The sequence below is a fragment of the Labrus bergylta genome, chromosome 9, assembly GCF_963930695.1.
Source record: "Labrus bergylta chromosome 9, fLabBer1.1, whole genome shotgun sequence".
Lineage (NCBI taxonomy): Eukaryota > Metazoa > Chordata > Actinopteri > Labriformes > Labridae > Labrus > Labrus bergylta.
The window spans coordinates 27,443,610-27,464,620 of record NC_089203.1 but is presented as its reverse complement, the minus strand read 5'-3'; the positions used below and the strand labels follow the sequence as shown (position 1 = coordinate 27,464,620).

The 21,011-nt window shown below is 39.9% G+C and overlaps 1 long non-coding RNA gene across 1 annotated transcript; it reads left to right on the top strand.

Moving 5' to 3' along the window:
- Window positions 1-1,184: 1,184 nt before the first annotated feature.
- On the top strand, window positions 1,185-12,921 carry LOC136180019 (uncharacterized). The gene is made up of 2 exons (XR_010666947.1): window positions 1,185-1,591; window positions 11,975-12,921. It is a non-coding gene; the product is annotated as an uncharacterized lncRNA (long non-coding RNA).
- The last annotated feature ends 8,090 nt before the right edge of the window (window positions 12,922-21,011 follow it).

Below are 21,011 nucleotides of genomic sequence, written 5' to 3'. Positions count from 1 at the left end.
CATCCACTTAAAATCATCCAATGAGAGCAGCCCTTTAAGTTTCAGGTCTTTTTGTAATTTGTTTCAGGAAATTGGAGCAGCAAACTTTAACACCCTTTTTTCCCAGTTCAGTTCATACAGACAAGTAAGAAAATAATCTTGAGACCGAAGATGATAAGTTTCTATAGTCTACTCTTCTGACTGATGTAGGAGAAGTTTTAACAAAGTAGACGTAAGATAGATTCGTAAATAAGAATACGCAGGTACATGAGTAACTTTGATGTCAGCTATGTATTCACACCTTCTTTGGACCCTCATGTAAGCTACATTTATGCAACTCAGTAAAAATGATGTCCTTTACACACAGGCATTGGCAAGGCACGTTTATTTATATAACGCATTTCAACAACAAGGCAATTCAAAGTGCTCCACTCAAGACATCAAAAAGCATCATGAGGAAAGAAAAAAACATTAAAATAGAACATTTAATAATCACTTACACAATCACATATTAAATCTGAAAATGTGTTGAAATAAAATTAAAATCATTAAAATGAAATTAATTTAAATAATTAGAAGTAAAATAAAGAAATAGAATATCAAAATAATTATATAATAAGTGTAAAAGTTACAGTGCAGAGTTTAAAATTGTTTAGTTAAAGGCAGCTGTAAACAGGTGTGTCTTCAACCTCGATTTAAAAGAGCTGAGAGTTTCTGCAGTTTTCTGGGAGTTTGTTGTTAAATTGAGATAAAATTGTAGATTGTTCAGGATAGAGATATAAACATTTATTTTTACTCACTTAATTCACTATAGTAGTAAGCTAGATGTAAACTTTTGCTAATTTGTGTTTCGATTTGCCTCTTTATATTTATGCTGAAAGTTTATTGGGCATCCTATCTAAGGAAACTCAACCCAAGAAGAAAAAATGCAGTGCGCATGCGCAAAGGTTAAAGCCCACATTCTGGACCAAGAATAGTCATAAAGCCACCATACAGTTCAACCCGTTATACAGAAATTCCTCACACGAGGACCAGGAGTTTTTCTGTTATGTAAAATAGTATTTATTAAACATTACCGCTTTTATCCGAATGAGCTGCTGATTTTTTTCAGTTATTTAAAAGCGATTTGAAACTCTGCCACAAGAGGGCGCGCTGGACCAGACTATCCATGCTCCTGCAGAATGGCCTATAGCCTGTGTTGGATAATTATTTTAGCTTTAAGTGCACCTTATTTGGTCCCAACATGTTTTAAAATCTTACATCTGACTGCTACTGTAGCGCATATATCCGCAGATTATTGGCACGAGTGTCGCAGGATGATGTGTTTGCTGGAGATGCCATTTGAAAATATAGGCAGTGTAAGCACTGTAGAATCTAATTATTTCTTTGCAAAACCTAATTAGGCATTAAAAAAGGTTAACGCCAGCGCCTGAAACGTTTTTGTTTAATAATCCCATTACTGACGGCTCATCATGTATAAAATGGTGCAGGAGGACACTAAGTTTCCACTTGTTAAACGGAATCTCTGAGAAATAGTCGCACTTTTTTGACACTATCTGCGTTTGGAAATTAGGGCTCGTAATTAAACTGCGGAGACTCAGCACAGCTCAGAGTAAGTAAGGGCTGCAGCGTCCTGCCATGCATGCATTTTACATCTTTTTTTTCAAACTGATGATTCTGCTTTCCTGCTGCAAAATATAGTCACTATTGTCTGTGTTTCCTCTTCCCTCTGTGTAATGTTGTGTAATTTGTTGAAGACCTTAGTAAACGGTCTTGTGCACTGAGAACAGACCTTGATGATTTTTTTTAAGCGTCAGCTCCTCTCGGACCATCAGCAGTCACCAGAGAGCTGAAGGTGAGAATTTAAATGAGACGCGTTTTCTGCTCGACTTTAAAATTGAGGAGGCTTCTGAGGAGGACATCCAAGACACAAAGAAAAAATAAATCTACATTGTATCACCAAATTTTATAGGATATATTTCCTCTTCATTTCTTATATTTATTGCTGCTACAGCGTCTACATTGAAGCCAAACAGTCACCTCATGATGCGGATGGGTTCCCAGAATTAAACTGAATATATTTAAGAAATATCAAAGGAACATTTTTGTTATCTTATCGCGTTTTTAGTAATCTGAGTAGGACCATTCTCACAAAATCATATGGCTACGCTGATTGCATTTCTAGTTAGACTATCACTTTTAAAGAAATATCTTAGTGTCTCTTTTTGTACACATTCAGGGGTCAAATATTCGTTTTTTTAAGCACTGATATTTGGGAATTTGCATTTTATTTCTACGTATTAAAAACGCAAGACAAAGACAAATCACTGCAGCTTCAATGAAAACAGAAATATCCACCAACGAAATAACAGGCATTATATGAACTTATATATTTATAGGCTCACCTTTGCATTAAAGAAAAATCGGATGCTTTATGTTATTTCAGCTGCTGCAAAATAACACTTGGTTGAATTTGATCCCACTTTTATGTCGTCATATGTTTATTGAAATATTGACATGTGTTGATGCTTAAATTTACATTTCAAATAGTAGTGCCTTGTTGCTGAAATGTGCTACATAAATAAACCTGCCTTGTCCCTTATACGTAAAATAATAGGCATTATATGAGTGATGCGTAAACAGAAACATGCTCTACCTGCGCGCCTTTGATTCCTTCACTTTATTCCCTCAAAGCTTCTGTAGCGACAGTTTTTTCAGGAGAAACTAACAAAGAGCAGAGAGTGAGTGACACACCAAAGTGAGAGCTTTCTAAGAGAAATAAACCGGGCTGTATACTGAAAGGATGCGCTTGTAATCGCTCCATCTCAGTCTCGGGATCTATTCGGTTAAACAAACAAGGGTGTGTTGAGGGAAGGAAATCGGGACAAGCGAGGAAGACGACGGGAAGAAAGAGTCGGTGTGATGAGGAGGGGAAAGAAGGACACGGTGCATTTCACTGTGAACGGTTAAAGTCACAATAAAGCGAGTTATAAACAGACTTCTGCGCCTTTTATCTCTTTGTTTGCTGATGTGAGAAGGCGTTTCACAAGAGGACGATTATATGATGGGCTCCAGTGGGAATGAAGCTCCTGCGATTAAGGCCTACAGAATTGACACAGGCCAAGTTATGAAGAATTGCTTCAATGGGATTGAATTAAAAATAATAATAATGAATTTAACAATTGCAGATTTTGTGTGACAGTTCAGAAACATAATAAATTATATTTTAAACATTTGCTTTGTTAGCAACTCTCAACCGATGCTCAGCAGTTTTACCAATTGTTAAAAATCAAAAGGAACTATTTTCAAATGGACAAAAAAAATAGCATGAGAATATTCTCTGCAAAATAAAGTTCTGATGAGAACTCTGCAGCTCGCTTTGAAGCAGAAAACAAAGAGCTTATTATTTTGTTGACTTCAGTAAAACAATTATTTATAATTGTCTTTGATATCTTTTGTTTTTTATGGCACACTACAATGATTTTTAATCCAAATGTTTTGGTACATGCCATATTTACAGCCAGATGTGTAGGCAGAAAAATACAAAATGAAAATAAAAAAGAGAAGATACTGCTTCTTCAAGGAAATTATTTGAAAAATGTTTTCTCTGAAAGCTCAACACACAGCTTTGGCTTTATATGATCATGCAACATGTTCCTAGCATTGCATGCTATCATATATGAACCAAATAATACAATTCAACTCTTGGATCTTGTTAGAATATTCAGCCATCTTATGGAGAACTGACACTATGAATAGTTCCTCCTTAATTTGACAAAACCCATCACAGTATTTTGGAGATATCCTCTTCGTTTCTCTGCAGATCATGCTTCAGTTTTTGCCTCACTGCTACAGCTGTTATGTGCTTGCAGTCTTGGCCTCTTCAATTTTCCTGTAAGATTTTTCCTTGCATGCAGTTGATCTGTTTCGCATAAAATGCTCCTCTTTTTCTGAAATCTCATAGTTCTACATGTCCCTTACTTTCTCCATATAGTGTAAACTATACTCAAAGATGCAGACAGCCTCTCAGCAAGCTTTTATTCATCCCACACCTGTCTCTGCAAGTGTGCAACAAAACCTTCACTGAAGTCTTTTGATGGAAGTTATCAGTTATCAGTTATCACTGAAGTGATTTCATGAAAATAGAGATGAGCTTAGAAATCAAAAAGTTAAATCCAGATTCAATGAATGGTGCAGAAACATAATTTAGTTGTTTCTAAATATATGTTAAGAAAAAGCATATGTTGTAAAATTGAAAGTGCGTGTTTTCATCAATAATTAAATGATTAAAAACAAAGGTAATCACTCCAATATTTGAAGGACTAGGTCTGAAACAAACCTCTGTTTTGTCTTTTGTTGTGGAAACAGCACATTGTTTCCTGCTACTTCTATGAAGCCTGGAGGATTTCGGTGCCCACTGTGAGCTTTGAGCCAAACACTGTTGACACAGAGAGCAAAGAGAATCCACCAGAAAGCTGACTTTTCCCTTTTTTGGGAGCAAAGCGATGTTTGTTTCTGGGCTGAATGGGGGCTTATAATGTGCTCTGATGGCATCAGGATTGTCACCACAAATGGTCTGGGCGTTTTTGCACGGCTGTTTGACAGAGCCTATTATGTCATTGGTCACGTCCCTCCACTCCTTGCCCGCTTTGGGCCTGAATGGGAGTGAATTAATCAAATGGTTTGAGAGAGATCAGCCAACTTAATGCACTTTGTGTCAAGGTCTACAGCGATCCCAGACACCCCCCCCCCCCCCCCCCCCCCCGACCCGGCCTCTGTCTGTACCTACACATGTTGATCTGTAACCAGACTCAAAACACAGACATATTCTTATTGGGACTGTAAATTTCTCTCCCAAAACTCAACTCTTTGTGACCCTTTCCCCCCCAAATTATTATAACTATCTTCTAAATGATCACTTTAACAACCTGCAGAGAACTACTGTGTATTTTTATTTTTGCAGTGAAATGAATGTGCATTATTCAGCATGAGGCAATCTCTCTGTTTTTACATCCAAATTTCCTTCTTGATACATTGGATTTTTTTTTTATTTGTTATGTCTGTACTGCAATGATGTCACCAATTCTATTTCTAAATCACAGACTTAATATCAGAATATAATCTAAGAGTGACAATTTCAGCATGCAATTCTCTAATCTAATTTATTATATAAATGGAGAGATTTCTAAAAACAGGCTCAGAGTTTTGTGACCAATAAGAGCCCATTAGATAATATTCATCTTTGCATTCTGTGGGGGATTTCAGGATTGAGTTGTCTAAATGAAGACTGCTCTGGGAAAAAGGTTGACACCAGTCATTTAGAGTCGTTCATAAATGGATATTTGTGTGAAACTGATGGACCCAAAAAACAGAAAAAAAGCATCATGAAATCATCAAATAGATATTGAAACACTATTTTAAAACTGAAAGAAAATCCACCATCACGTCTGTATACAAGAGGGGAAAATGGCCTAAATGGTCCAACGTGAAGCCCTGTACCGTTATTGCTTCATCAAATACAATCAAAACGTGAATTAATCAAAGCACTCTGCGTCAGAGCACGTATGCATGAGCATTGTTTGGCTGTAATGGATGGCTTTAAAATTTGACGTTATTATTTCCCGTCATTTCTGGAAACAAATTGAACATTTATTGCATATATATTAAAAATTATACAGTCGTGGAAAGAGGCTGATGTCTCTTTTATTGAGGCGCACCGAGAGGTGAGGTCTCACCGGATCAATTTCTCTGTCTTGTTACTCCCACAAGAGGATGTTTGGAAAATGCCTGCAACGCTAAATTGATTCAGAAACGAATTCATAACTTGGGGGGGTTTAAGCAATTTTACGGCGAGTATATTTTTTAATCTCCTATCGTTTCCTTTGTTTTTGTTTTTGTTTGGATTGCTTAAAGCAGCCAAACAAAGTTTTGTTATTTCTGCTTTTGGATTTATTCTCAGTTCTGCGGTCATTAGTCCACCATGGCCTCTTTTCTTTCTTTGCAAAAAAAAAGAAAAATGCATTTAATACACTGGGTTTTGGGTGGCTTCACAAACATAGCCATTAAGCAGTCACAATGCTTTTATTGTGCACTTGATCTCAAAATAGAGGCTGGTCTGACTGCAGGATCCAGACGAACCTATGGCAAAGGCCTTGTCTTTGTCTGCCTGTGCATGAGATGAATGACCCGTGTCAACCACATGATTAGTTTGCACTATTAAATTGTCAAAAAGGAAGGATTTTTCCCTAATAGTGCCTTTTCGTGAAGAATTATGGAATTCAGAGTTGTTTGCGACGGCCGGGGAACTTGCAGGGCTTCGCAGGGTTGAGGGCTAAAGGTCAGACAGAGTTCTCAGCGCAGCGGCCAGTGTGGCGCAGCAGTCAGAGGGGATGTGGAGAGACAAATAGGCCTGTTTCCTACACGATGGGAAGATTAATCTCGACATTGTACCAGATGAATGATGTCTATGCAGTGACACTGTGATTCAACAAGCTTTTGGGTGGTTTAGCTGCCCTTTGCGTCCTCGGGATGTCAGAAAGAAAATGCGTAAAATTGATGCGTAAAAAGTGCAAAAAGTGTCCCTTTTTACATCTTCCATCGAGACAACTCAAATGAGCAGGGCATCAAATGTAATGTTCAGCTCAAGGTTTATCTCATTTGTTCAACAAATGAAACTTAAATGAGATTGAAGATGATTTTATTTCACAAACGTTGCCTTCTGCTTTGGTGCACAATTGCAAACGTGCAGATCGTTACACTGCGATCACAGGGAATATGCAGAACAAATAGACCCTGTTCTTAAACGACTAGATGAATCTCTGCATTATACCTTTGTTGCGTCACTGTTATTGAACAAGTTCATGTTGATTTAGCCTCATGTGCATCCAGGAGGAATGCACTGATGCATAAATACGCAAGAATCCCAAGAGTGGCCCATGTACGTAATCTAAGGGGAAACTCATATTAGCAGTGTATTAAACGTTTTTTTTTCCCAAACATTTACCTGATAACTTGGTGCACGATCAGATCAGTGCGCATCCCTGCACATGACCCGTCTCTCTTGGCGCGTCCTGACAGCCATGCTCCATCCAGGAAACCCCCTTCTTTTCTGCTCCACCTCCATTCTAGTGCCAACGTTTTGTGTTAAATGTTAACAACTTGGCCCAATCCATTTAATCGCCAACAACACATGTGTGTTGACTCTAACACTCGCCTCCTTTGTGCCCATTGTGCGCCTGCCCTCACTTGAAGATTTATGTATTTTTGATATTAAATTCCTTCTGTCATCAAGACTGCTCTCTTGTTGACTTTTCTTGACCTGCCGACCTCGTTCCCCAAACTTTCCCATATTTAACGCGGGAGCTGCTGCCTCACCCCCCTCCAGCTCCTCCTGCTCTGTTGCAGCTCAATGCTGTGTGGCTCCTTTTGTTGGCATGTGCTGTTTGCACTGTTCTTGAACTTCAGTGTGCTGCCCTGTCCCCATCCTGTACTTTGAACCCTTGCGGAACAATATTCCCAAGAAAATAGTGCCTCGTTGTTCTCAAATTGAGGGGCTTTATGTCATTTTATCGTACGTTTTTGGCCACTGTGCAATATTTTATAGCTGCCAGAATATCGTATTTGAATTATAATAATATTCTATAAGCTGTGGCCTTCAAATCAACACCATCCAACCTTCACTCAGCGTCTTCGCGTCAGTCACAATACGCATTCACGCAGCTTTGACGCACACTGACGGATCCCCACACCTTTCGCCATATATGACGTCCATGTCTTCTATACAAGCCTCCCTCTGCTGCCCAGCTTGCTAATTAGTTAAACAAACGTTCATACTAATGATCCCACTGGCCTGGTGAGCTCTGGGTTTTTTGTTCGCTGTCTTTGGCCCCGGTTTCTCCTGCTGGAAACTTGGCCCCCACTGACCCGAGCTATCAGGGCGCTGTGGAGACGGCTGGACCGCCCTGTCCGGAGTCCAACCCCCAAGGGGCCAAAGGGCAGCGACCAAGGGCCCGGGAATGCCACCACCAGCTGCTAGCGGTGACACCGTGTACAAAGGAGGCTTGGTGAGCAATCCTTCTATGAGCTGTCAGAGCTGTGACAGAGCTGCTGAGACATTTATTTACTCTCTCATCGGACCAACAACTAACTGCACGTTTGGTTTGAAGAGTTAGCCACAAAATTTAGTTAGTTTAAAATGACTCTAAACTGCTGCTACTGTACATATAACCGGTTCCATTTATAAGAGCCATATGTTTGGGGTTATCACCAGTCGATGTACCTTTGAATTTAGTTTTTAAGAATAGTTATGAGCCAGTAATAAGATCAAATATGGAAATTCTCCATGCCTGTTTGATCAATCATTTCCAGAAAAAAAGGCTGCAGAATATCTGGACCAAAATCTACTGACAACTTCAGTCATGACACATGAATCCCTAAATTAAAGTCTTATTCGCATTCAACCTGAAAACCAATAAATCAATAACACTTATAATATCATTGTATAAGGCGACATAAAAAAAACAAAAGTTGTGTATGACTTATTTCTTCAATATTAGTAAAGTATTTGTTAACAGTTAATTATCCCAAATGTAATTACTCAAGTTAAATTTCCTGAGGTGTGTTTTAATGTTGAAGAGAAACAATCAAGACTCTTATTTTGATAGATTAAAATTCTATACTGTTGATAAAGGGTTGAAATGATGGACTCACTGCAGTCATGTTTTTTAAAAAAGGGGTTAATAAATGGATTTTGTTAGAAATGAACTGAGAGGTTTCACAAGTTCACAATCCAAAAAACTACAATTCATACATGATTTTTGATCAAACATGACTCTATAGATTATAATTAAATCAGTCAAAGGATGCCATGTATCTAAAACTGAAAAGTAATATCTGCATGTTTTGTGCATTTTTGTTATTGATTGATTGACAAACTGTCTCACACTCTTCACTCTTCAATACTAAGTCAGTATTGAATATTTTTAATCAGGAGGTCGTTTAGAAAATGCTGTAAGTGGCATTTTTCGTATTTGTAAAGGTTTCATTAATTGGAAATTCAACAGGAAGCTTTCACAATAAACTAACAATCCTCCACGACGTCCAGATTTATATTTTCAAGGCCTGACTGGCATCCTTGGTTTCCGTTGTTTATCTCGTCCCATCGTGTGTTTACATCCTGTTCCTCTTAAACTCATAGACTGTAAATACTAAGTTTAAAGTCAAACGTTTGTCTTCCCCCACTGTGTCTCTCGGTGTTATTCGGACAATGTTTGGCCATTTCCCCCGGCCTGTGTCTGCGCGCTCTGAGGAGGTCTGGACAGAAATGGATACTAATTGCGGGGGCCTGTACACTGCTGGCTGCTGCAGCGCCCGCAGGCACTTTGAGGAACCTGCTTGTCACCGACTAATTGACAAGGGCTTGTCTGTCCTGGGAGCAGCTGGTCCTAAACACAGCGCACAATCGCAATCTTGACAACGGCCTCCACTCGCCTGAAGGAGTTTTGGAGGGGGAAACGCCGTTAAAGGGAGATTTATTGAATCTCCCTTTGGGTGACGCTGTATTAAGTAGCGCAATATCAGGCTGATTTCCGCGGGTGCAAAAAGGGAGCCGCACTCCGGGTATTAATAACAGAAGGTGCCAATTAGGCCAGACAGGTGACATTTGTGGTGACATTATGAATCACTGCAAACAAGACAAGCTGTGCGCAGCGCTGGTCTGAAATCAGTTTCAGGGGAAGTTGTTTTACTTTGCGCAGCTATATGACACACAATGAGGCTGTTTGCGCAAATCGGATGAATGCAGGGGGATGTGTTTCTGCAGCCTTTTCAGCCTCTTCAATAACATCAGACTCTCACAGTAAAATAATCAATTCATTATTGTGGCCTGTTTCTATAAGTCCGTGTCTTTATAGCTGAATGCATCAGGAGGAAAAAGCAAAGCAAGCATTGTTTCCGTTTGCAAGTGGAAAAGGTTTTTCTGCACTTTCCCACTGCCTGTAAAGAAACGCTGCTTTTCTGGCCTCTTTTGAACTGAAAATCGTGATTTTTTTTTTTTGCCCCTGGTGTTCTCCGGACGCGCTCCTTTCTTCCCGCCGAACAATGACAACAGTGGAGCACCCCGCCGGTGCGCCACAGTTGGGGATCCAGCGGATTGTTTTGGACATCTTTGGATTTCATCAATCAAAATGACTGCAGTTTTCCATAAAAATGCTAGATTTGGTCCTGGAACCGAGCGGGCAAGGTAGAAAAATACGAAGCTGTCCTTCTCGATGATAAATGGCCATCCTTTGATTGAGCAAATGGAGAAGTACGTGCCACAGAATCTGAGAGACTCCTGACGCAAAGCCCTTCGTCAGAACCAGACTTGAAGAAGGTTTGCGTATTTTCACACGAGTAGAATAAAGCCCAAGTAGAGTAAATGTCTCTAAACTCATCTATATATATCCAATTTCATCATAAAATAAGTCCAAATATCCAAACTAAAAGCAGCCAGTGAATGACTGACAGGTATGAATATCAATATACTTTCCCGCCAGGTTTCTCTGTGTTACAAACAAAATAAAGACCAACACATAAACATACAAATCGTCAAGAATGCTGGTCCAGTAGCTGTGCATGTTCCCCACTATTAAACCCCCTGTTAATATGGAGAAACCAAATCCTGCTGACAAAACCCAATTAGCATGTTGCAGTAGCAGACCTGGTTTAAAAAACAGAGTAATTCTAATTCAAACTTTTAATTTTCTGAGAGAGCATAATGCATTTAAATCAACGGCACTGACGCCTCCTAATGTGTTTTCCCTAAACGGCTTTGATGCTGCAGCTAATTATCCAATATTGACATTTTGTCCCGCCTCAGGTCAGAGGGTCAACAGTTGGAGATTAATGGGCCTGAAAGATTACAGGACAAGGCAGCAGAGAAAAGTCACAGTAACATGACTTGTAATTGTACTTTATTAAGATATCTGTTGTTGTGTTTGTGGTAGCAGATAGTGTTTGTGTATAATGTCATTACATCATTTTTATGGTATTAGAATAAGGATTTATGGGGCTGTGTTTGGTACTCAGTAATGGCTTCATATTATAGGTCGTGTCCTCTTTATTATCCTGTGTCTTTGAAGCCACTCCTCATGGTCCATACTGTGCATTTTTAATGGATTTATAGCTGCGTTTGTTGGATAGTTTTCTTTGTAAGGACACCCACCCCTCCTCTCGCTCTTCAGAGCTGACTTGGCTTGTCGAGCTTGAAGAATTGTTTAATTTCAGGGCCCCGGCGTTTCCTGAGGTGAGGTCTGCATTGGCTGCTAATAGAGATCTAATTGATGGGCAGAGTCCCGTTTCCGTGCTCTCTCTCTCTCCCCCTTTATTGCGCCCCGGCGTCTGCTGTAAAATAGGTCGGTAATCAGATTTTGCCTATTCCTCCTGGAGCGGGGATGAGAGCTCCGGGGCTGCAGAGAGAGAGAGATGGGCAAAAAGGAAAAGAAACAAAAAAAATAAAAATCAAGTTAAGACTCTGGGAGAAATTCGACATACTGTGGAGGCTTGATGAAAAAGAGGAAAAGTGAGCTTCAGCGTAAAATTCTTCACTTTCAAGTTGTACTTTTCTTTATATAAACTTACATTTTTCACTCATACAAGTGATACTATAGTGTGTAATCTGGCAGAATATCCCTTTACTCCTTTGGGAATTTGTAGTTTTGCTGCAATATTTCTATACTGCATCCCTCATCTAAAAATTGAAACTCATAGGATTAATATAGATCCTTCATAAGGAGCTTTGTTATTGCTGCCAAATGGCTTCTATAACTATTATTGTAACGTGGTTATATATACTCTCATGAGTCAAACTCTCATTTCATGATCTAATCTAGTCTTGCTTCATAGCGGTGTTGTCATGCACCCAGAACATGTCAATCTCATCAGACTGGCAGCCCACAGAAACACACAGATTCTCTAGTTTTCCCCTCTCCTATGCTTCTCTCTCCATCTCCTATAGAGCTTCCTGGAAGGCTGTGATTGGCTGCCTGTCTTGGGGTCTGTGATAGCAGCCCTGGAGCCGAGGATGATTGATGATGGTGAGGGCAAGGCCGAGCGCTGGCAGCATAAAGCCCCATAGACGCCTCAATAAAGAGCCTGGGCTAGTGGAGAGCCTGGGCCCCCGCTCAATAGGGCCCCCACCGCCTCTGAGGACCCACGGCTGGAGGAGTGCATGGAGAGAGAGCGAGAGAGAGAGAGAAAGAGAGAGAGAGAGAGATAGAGGAGAAGGAGAGGTGCTCTGTTGTTGGATAATCCGTTTAGCTATCGAGCCAGCAGCCGTCTGAGGCTGGATAAGTGCAGCAACGGATGTGTGTGGGGTGAAAATAGCAGGGGTTGGCTGGTGGAGAGCTGGGGGGGGGGGGCGGTGGGGGGGGGGAGGATATGAAGCGAGAGTGAAAGAAAAAAACGGAGCCTGCGGATGCATTATGGGAAAAAAAGGGAAGTGTTATAAACAAACCTGCAGACGAGATCTGCAAAGCAGCTTTTCACATTATGCTAGAAAAGCCAAAAAGTTGCCAAAAAAAAAAGTGCCTTCAACCTGCACGATATGTGTGAGTCCTCTCCTCTTCGTCTTCTTCTCTGGTGGCCGTGCTGACCTTTGCTTCAGCAGATCAATGAGACCCTGCCTGGTTGGATTCCACCGGTGCAGCGTCCTCAGACCGCACGCAGCCCTGTCGCAACCCCGCAGCAGCACAGCAGCTCTGAAAAGCACAATTAGGCAGCAATCTGCTCCCACCAAGCCGGCTTTCAGCGACTCCAGCGTGGATACACGACGTCCTGCAGACCCTCCATGCTGGAAGTTGGCAGGATGAAGGCCAAAGAGAGAGAGAGAGAGAGAGAGAGCAGCAGAGTGATGGCCTGATGGTCGTTTTTCACTCGGCATGGAATCACAGAGATGAAAGATATCATGACGCATCGCCTATACGGCTGCAGACCCTGCATATGTTGCACTAATGTTTTTTATCTAAAGTATCTAACTGAGCTGAGCTGATTTAAATTCACAACAAAATGGATTCAGTTTAAAAGATGCAGCACAAGTCTGGATTATTATCTTTTTTTTAAATCTAAAATGACCTCTAATGCACTCTGAAAATGTTCTTTTTTAAGTGTTTATTTTATTTTATTGCAATGCTTTTTACAATTCAGACATATTCTCTTTTATTTTTATTTATTGTAAGAAAATAAAGCTACAAATTGTTAACAAAATCACAGTTTTTGTCTCTTTCTTTCTGCTCTTTTATGCATTGATCCAGCAGAGTTTCTGGGTACGGGTAAGGATCTTAGGAAGAGTGTGTAAACTGTGTAAAGTAATGCTATATTTCTTAGTTTATTCCTATATCTCTACATGTTCTGTTGAATTGTATGTTCTTTATCTTATTTGTTTCTTATGTCTTCATTCTTCTATTCTGTACAAGAGCAATTGCAACACTCGACTTTCCCCGCGTGATAACATTTTTAATTTCTCTTTTTTAATATTACTTTTATTAATCCCTGAGGGGAACACTCTGGTTTACACTCTGCTACTGAGAGACAAGCTTCACACACACATGGGCCTGAAATACACACATGCTTGCTACACACTGCTACAGAGGGAGCTGCTGGGGGTTCTGTGGCACCTCGGCAGGGCTGGGAAAGTGACCTGGCACCTCTCCAGCTGTCAGACCATTTATGGTCTACAACAGACTTGAACCGCCGACCCTCCGGTTCCCAATCCTACAGACTGAGCTACCAACACTTCTATTACTGATTATTGCCTTATGACTCTAGAAGCAGGTGTCTTTTGTGTCCTAAGTTTTTAAAATTATATCACCAAGTCAAAGCAGATTTTTTGACCTTTATGATATCAAGTTAGTTTCCGAGGATATGAACGATCATTTCTCACATACTTTTCTCAATATTTTGTCCAAGTTAGGAATAGAAGGGCTCATTTGAACCTCTTCTGAAGAGGCTGACAGCAAAGCAGAGAGCAGGGGCCAATCAGGTATGACTTAATAATAAACAACTTCAATCATAAAATCAGAATCAAGTTCAAGTCAACATTTTTCTTTTTTTTTCCCCAGAAACATTTAAAACCCAGTCTCACTTCTCCCTATAAACAACCCTCCCAGTCCAACAAATAGACAAAGGGACACATCCTTAACACTGAACTGCATCACAGCTGTCATTCTGAGTTAGGATTTTCAGGGTTTCATGTTAATAATTATACATAAATCCTTTTTAAGGATTATTTTCTGGGCTTGTATGTCTTTATTAGACACGACAGCTTGAGAGAGAAATATGAATCATGGGGAGAAAGACATGCACCAAATCACAGCAGGATCAGGATTTGAACCTGCAACCAATCATCAATCAATCAATCTTTATTTGTATAGCGCCAATTCATAACAAGTGTTATCTCGAGACACTTTACAAAAAGCAGGTAAAAGACCTTACTCATTGTTTTATTTCAAAGACCGAGCTTAAGCCATCATGAGCCCTTTAGCAACATTTAGCAAAACCAGTGCAACAAGAACTGTTGCCTCTGTATGTGGGACACCTGCACGACCAGCTGAGCTAAAGCAGTGAGACACCTCCATACTTTCTCCCTTTTTGTCCTAAATATTCAAAATAAAAACACAAACCTTTTAGCTGTCAGATAATGTGGTGAACTAAAGAGGTAGAATTATTGACTCTGAGATGTACAGGAGTAGAAGTGAAGAACTGGTGCTTCAGTGAAGTACTTAAAGGCTTTATATGCAATATAGCACCAGCATGAAACCAAAACAACTTGTGTGCATTGTTGTGTTAGCATGCTAATGCTAGCGATCTTTATTATGCTGGTATCTTCACACTGCATGTAAATTTACCTGAAATGAGCGTGATCTAGAAACACAGTTAAGCAGTGAGTACAGTATGTTATTCTTCTTTTCTCTAGTCCCTCAATTAAACAACTTTTATACACGAGGGGAGGAGTCAGCCGGCCGTCCGGGCGATGTAAACAAAGTGAAGATAGGACTCTGAAAACTCTGAAAGCATCACAGACAGTGGGACTCGGGTGTTACACCCATTGTAGACAGTCATGACTCACAGAGTTATTTTCAGAGGATAAACTTGATTTATATTATATTTAAGAGTGAAAAATCACATTTAAAGCCTTTAACAAGTGTTGAAAATTTAGAGACGATCAGAGATGAAGAGCATCAGGATGTTTTGATGATCATGAAGCAGGAAGAAATTACAGATCAACAAGGAGAATTTCTAAGCAAACCTCAGGAGATTTAAAAAAGGTATAAATACTTAGGGTTAGGGTTATTGCCATGAAATCTTGTAACTAATAAAAAACTAGAATCTGTCTTTAAAGCAACCTGAGGAGCATCGAGCAGCAGTCTTTAGTGACATCCCTGCTGACTCAACAAGTCAAACAATACTTTCATGATTATAATCAACGACTCAAACTATTAACTAATGAACCTAAAACTCTCCATCTAACAACAAATTACACCTGATTACTTTACAGCCAATTAAAGACACAAGGTCTGTTCAAAACGTGTTAATAATGAAAGTGTTACAGTCAAACGTGTCGGTATTGATGTGTGATTAGAGCAGGGGGGGATTATTCATGGGGTATCCATAACCTGATTCTGCTTCAGATTTTAATTGCCTAATTGGAGTGATTATTTAGCAATGGGAAACCATTCCACCTGTTCTCCTCTCTACTTCTGGAAAGTGTCAACAGTGTTTGAAATTCATGTTAACATGTGCACCTTCAAATAAAGCACCAATACAACCAGATAAAGACACATGGAAACTCTCCCTACAGACAAAACAAAAACACAGAAATATCAAGAAGGTATCGAGACTCTGCACGATTAACCAGGAAGGAAGGAAGGAGGGGAAAAACAAATGTCTGCAGCGTGTGTGTGTATCAATACAATTTAAATATTCTTTAATATAAAATGTAATCTTTGCACATTTTGTGAACTAGAAGGTAATTTTCTCTCTTCACTTCATTTGGACCCTGATAGCTTGTTAATGAAAAAGAGGGTAAACACTGCTTCATCATCTGAGAATAAAGATGTTTTTTTTGTTTTTTTAGGTGGAGAAAGCTGAGAAGCAAAAGAGTCACTCTTTGATAAAACACTGAAGTTAAGATGAAGACTTTTTATCCTGAAAGTTTAGACTTTTATCTAATTTGAAAAATACCTAAAGTAATAGTGCACCAGCGTCCTAGTGGTTATGTTGCACGCCCAATGTACAGAGGCTATAGTACTCGTTGCAGTGGGTTAGAGACCATCTTCAGCTCTTTACTGCATGTCGTCACCCACTCTCTCTCCTCCCAACATTTCCATGTCTCTCTTCAGCTGTCCTGTCTAATAAAGGCGAAAAAAAAACTGAATTTCCTACTTTACGACTTCAGAGGGACGTCCATGTGCTCATAACTTAATAAATATTTCCGAGGAGCTGCAGCATCAGTTTAATGAGTGTTATGCTCACAGCAGCTCGAAAAGAGACTAATAGGAGGCTAAAGATGTATGCTAAACTAGGCTAGCATACATCTAGCTGAGCATATGCTAGCATACAGATTTTTGGGGTCTTTTTCAAACTTGTAATAAATCAGATCAAACTGGGTTTTTTTTCTCTGATTTGCTGCCTCGCCCTCTGGCAGACACACACAACAGTAGGATACAACTCAAACCTCAAATGATTGATGTTCAAAATGACAGAATTTCCTTTTTTAGAATTACTGCTCAACTACTTTCTAAATCTACGACCCTGTTTCGAGAAAACATCATCCGGTTAAAATGAAGTTAGTCTTTTATGAATATCCAGATTTAAGCATCCAAAAGGGATAAAATCATTGTTCTCCTTATTACTGACATGGAAATGTTGTGTTTCAGTGCAGCGGGAACTGTTGCTATAGATATCATCACTGATTTATTTCATATTGTGTTGTTGTTGTTGTTGTTGTTGTTGTTGTTGTTGTTGTTGTTGTTGTTGCTGTGTGCATTGTTGGTGGGCAGAGGTTAACAAAAGGCCAAGGCGAAACCAAGCCACCGGCGTTGGTCGCATGGGGAAACGTTGGCAGGCGAGCTGGAGAATAATCATCGGCTAATCCGATTTCCAGCTCTGATAATGGAGGCCGAGCTAAATAAGAAAAAATTCCAGGCAAATTTGTGCAAATGAAAAAGGATTCCTCCTGACATAATGGTACGGTGCAAGGCTGCGTCTAATGAGCAATAATCTGTCTAAGAGCTTCTCTCTCTCTCTCTCTCTCTCTCTCTTTGGTTTCTCCCTCCATCTTCTATCTCATCCTGTCTCACCCCTCCTCCCTCCCTCCCTCTCTACTCCAGCTCTCATCAGCTTTTTTTTTATTCCAGAGGAGGTGCATGTCACAGCTCTGTGACACAGATAGAAGAGAGAGGAGGAGGGAGATCTTTACAGTCTTATCCGAGACCAGTCTGATAAGTTCAATAAAGGTGTATCGCAGGTTATTTACAGTAGATAAAGATTCTCCATGAAAGAAGGCGCATACAATCCAAAGAAATAGATGAAATATCTGCCAGTGTCATGAGAAAATGGTCAATCTGTTTAACATATAAGGGTTATTTTTAGACATATTTCAACTAATTGCGGATTGTATTTTTCTTTCTTTCTGTTCCACATTGGGCTTTTCTTCTTTTATGCTTCAATCCCCCCCTCCCACAAATTTGCTGACTTCCTGCAGCATGTTAAATACTTTGAAAAAGACTAAAATGTTCTGACAGCACAGCAGATTTTTTTCATTTGTTTAAAGAAAACAGTTTTTGCCTCTCATGTGGAACAAAGCCTCAGTAATCCTCCTGTTCTGTAATCTAAGACGCTGCAGGCACGCCTCTATCATCATCATCATGCAGCGCTCTGCAGTCAAGCAGTCCATAATGAATGAACGGTACAGTGCACAGTTACATGTTTCAGATTGAAAGATATTGAAAAACCTTTCACATTTTCATTTTTTTTTTGTTTTGGACATGCAGGGAAGGAAAAGAGTCAGCTAACCTTTGTCGTCATGTTTACAGTAATAAAACTTGGATGAGTGTTGGAGAAATTTCTGTGAAACAAATAAGAAACGACAACAGACAAACGACACAAGACTCTCTGAGACTCGAATAACACTAAAAGAATCTGTGGTCTGAACTCTGTTGTGTACAAAACGACTTGTATTTGTATTCTTTAGGATTTATCCCCATCACAATACGGATGTGAAACAGTGCAGGAAGGGTTAGGGAACCAAAAGGTCTTGGTTACACAAGTTAAAAATGATCATGAATATTGTGTTATTAACATACAAACTACTGTATGTAGTCTCTCTCTGTTGGTTAGTGCCTGCGCCTCATGTACAGAGGCTGTAGTCCTCCAAGAGGTTCAAATCCTAACCCGTGGCTCCTTTCCCGCATGTCATCTCCGACTCCTTCTCTCCCTGATTTCTGTCTCACCAACTGTCCTATCTCTAAACAAAAGCCCCAAAATAACACTTTAAAAAATAACTTGTGTTATGTAACTATTAAAAATCAACGACAGAAACTCCTGAAAAGAAATCAGTGCAGACCATAACTTTCCTCTGAGAGTCGACCTCTGTCTCCTGATCTTTAAACTCATTCAGATGACTTTAATGGAACATTTGAAAACACGAGGCAGCTGGTTAAAACTGATGCAGGGTCATAAAACAGTCCTGCAACAAATGTTCATTGTTTTTGTTCGCTATAGAGCAGGATATAAGGTCGCATGCTGTTCAAATATAGAGCTTCTTACAAACTAGTGTTTCTATTATTTGGTTTCTTTCTTTGATGTAAGAGAAGAACATGAACTTTTTGAAACAAAGTCCTTAATGTCGTCTACAGGGTTCATGTAAAGATCAGTTTCAGTGAAAGGATCTGAATTAACTGGCAACTGAATGTGAGATTAAACAGTAGATCAAACTCATTTTGAAAATGTTTGTTTGTTCTTTGATTACAGCTTAAAGGCTTTATATGTGATTGTTTGATCCAGCAGATGTCGCCCTTGAGCACCAGCATTAAACCAAAACAACTCGCGCTGCATTGTTGTGTTAGCATGCTAATGCTAGCGATCTTTATTATGCTGGTATCTTCACACTGCATGTAAATTTACCTGAAATGAGCGTGATCTAGAAACACAGTTACGCAGTGAGTACAGTATGTTATTCTTCTTTTCTCTAGTCCCTCAATTAAACAACTTTTATACACGAGGGGAGGAGTCAGCCGGCCGTCCTGGCGATGTAAACAAAGTGAAGATAGGACTCTGAAAACTCTGAAAACATCACAGACAGTGGGACTCGGGTGTTACACCCATTGTAGACAGTCATGACTCACAGAGTTATTTTCAGAGGAGATACTTGATTTCTATTATATTTAAGTGTGAAAAATCACATATAAAGCCTTTAAAGCTCTGAGGGTGTCAACATTTAGCCTTTCATGTGACAATGATGTCAGGAAATGTTTTTTAATTAAAGTCATAAACAATCTAAATGCACCAAATCAGAAATATCTGCCAATCAGAAATCATCCTGCAAAACTCCAGCTGTGTCTTTTTTTAATGGTCTCCCTCTAAATGACTCCTGTGTGTGGTTAATGTTTTACACTTTTTGATGCACAAGGTCGAGAAAAACATCGAGAACATACAGCGAACAAAGAAAACAACACAGAGACAACAACACTGAGGTTTAGTCATTACAGCATTGCACACTATAAGATGTGTTATAATGATGACATTCACACAGCAGCAGCAGCTGTAAGACATTTACCTCCATAGATATATAACACCCCTCTACCCTCCCCCCCTCTGTCTCCCCCTCTGTCTCCCCTTGGCCTGCAGCAGCAGCAGCAGCTCGGCTCCGTGTTCCTGACAACTTCCATAAATTATTGAAGATTTTCATATTTCAAATTTCATCTGCATTCATGCGGAGCAGGCAAGGGCCCCGGCAGAGGCAGCGTCGGGGTGTCGGGCTGTGGAGGAAGCGGGCCCCCTCGGTAGCGGCGCTGCCACCGGCTGCCCGGCTCCGTGGCCCCAGAGACCCTCGGCTAATTGAATTGCATCCGCTGATTAGATTATCCTTGCAGCAGCTTGCTGCCAATCTGAAGTATGGGTGCCTTCTATCCTACTTAACCCTTCTGCCCCCCACCCGCTGCTGCAGGCACACACACACACACACACACACACACACACACACACACACACACACACACACACACACACACACACACACACACACACACACACACACACACACACACACACACACACACACACAAGGCAGAGTGGCCAATATATTCAGGGGCCATCAAAGTTGGCCAGTTTTGTTATTTTTCTTTTGCATTGTCTGGCCTTGTAAAAGCGGCCATCTTTCACCGCCTGGCGCTCACCACCGCTCGTTCTTTACCAAACATGCCGACTCTGGCAAACTGAGGGTCATTACTCTTTGTTTGTGTTTGTTTGTTTTCTTGTTTGTTTTGCTTTTTTTTCTCCACAGGTTTTTGTACGGCAAAGATTGTGTTTTATAACTGAGGATGACACATTTAATGCTGCATAATAAATCATTTCTCCTTCATTTGTGAATATTTTTAAAAAGTGAAACTTGAGTTTTTGTGAAAATTAGTTCCTCTCATCAGTAGTCTTAAATTATTTCACCTATTTGACACTTTAACTGTCATGAGTGGGATTCTGTGATGTGAAAGGTTTTAAACTTTGTGCATTACAACAAATTTAAGGTTTTCTGACTGAACGCTTTTCTTACATTTTGATTTTACTTTAGATTGAGAAAAATAATTCAAGTGTTTCCTGATATTGAATCTGTACTTTTTCTTCAGTAGAGTTGTTATTTATTTTAATTTTTTATACTTTATTAATCCGTGAGGGGAAATTCTAGTTTACACTCTGTTTTTTTAGAGACATGCTTCTCACACACAGAGGGCTGAATCACACACACACACAAACAAGAGCTGTGGACATGCACTTGGGGCTGC